We start from the raw sequence: 1,500 nt of genomic DNA, 5'->3' as shown, positions 1-1,500 counted from the left end.
ACAACTATAAAAGCTTCATTTTATTGAAACCAAAAAACCGAATACTGGGACAACAAATAAAACTAGTATGTTGTGGCCATCACGAAACTTTCTTCTATATTTTTCCTTTTTCTGATCCCTCCCCATGCTTGACGAGGAAGCAATATTCCTAACAAAAACAAAATTACACATGCAAAAACTTGACGACCATCCCAATGTCTGAATTATTGTAAAAACAAAACAAAGAGCGAAAATTGAAAGTTACTTTAAAAGCTTAACTTGAATTAATTACAAATATTTTATTTATTAACAAACATAAGATGGCAACAGTTAAAAATTTTAAATCATTGAGATAATATTTACTATCATTTCCATACAATTAAAATCACGAGAAATACGCAGACGACAATCTATTACGATTTATCTTTCTTATTGTTGCATTAATAAAAATATTTTTATTCGCAAAAAAAAAATCAACACCTCTTGGAGCGATCGGCGTCAAAATCGAACCAAAGCCTGTTTACATATGGATTCACATATATTCCAAATTTCAACCAGAACGTAGCATTACTTCTTGAGATAGGGTACTCAAAATGGAAAAAAAGAACGGGTGATTGCGCTACCCCCTTTTTAGCTGTTGACACAAAAATAAAATCAGTTCTTATACCCACTAAGGGTTACTTGCCGATAAATTTTTCTTTCATTCCGTTCATTATTTCTTGAGATACAGCAGTCACAATTGACGACAAAAAACGTTCTATAGCTCAACCCCCGTTTGAGTTATTGACACCGAAATTGAATCAGCACCTGTTCCTGTTAATACCAACATATGGACCAAATTTTGTTTGATTCCGCCAGTTACTTCCTGAGGAATAGCAAGCACGCGTAACTCGAAAAACGTCCCATTGCTCCACCCCCCTTGGAGGAATTCGCGCCAAAAACTAATGGGCACAAGTTCACATAGGGGCACATATGTGTACTAAATTTCGTTCGATTTCATGCGGTAGTTTTTGTTGTAGAGCGGCCACAAAAAACTGGTCACACACAGACCTGACACACATACATACACACACACATACATACATACACACACACATATACACACACACACACATACACACACACACACACACACACACACAGACAGACAGACATTTTCCAAAAATGGTCGAAATGGACTCAGCACACCTCAAAACGTTCGAATCCGTCAAAATTCGAAATTCGAAAATTTGCACGAATCCAATACTTTCTTCTATATATTAGATATAGAAGAAAGTAATGAACAATTATCGCCAAGAGTTGAAAAACATCGTGACGCACACATATGTAATCCTTTGGCGTCACAAAATTTGACAGCATTATGTTTCTTGCCATTTAATATTCACATTAAAATCAATGGAGAATTATCTCCTCGCGGAACATGAGAAGTTGGCGAAAAAATTTTACGTTGCTAAAATTACTGCCGCCAATGTTTGTTCTTCTGATATTTTGATTGAACTTTTATTGTTTTTAAATTAATTG

This window comes from Uloborus diversus, chromosome 7 (assembly GCF_026930045.1).
Source record: "Uloborus diversus isolate 005 chromosome 7, Udiv.v.3.1, whole genome shotgun sequence".
In the NCBI taxonomy this organism is placed as follows: Eukaryota; Metazoa; Arthropoda; class Arachnida; order Araneae; family Uloboridae; genus Uloborus; species Uloborus diversus.
The sequence above is the reverse complement of the archived record's forward strand: the minus strand, read 5'-3'. Positions refer to the sequence as shown.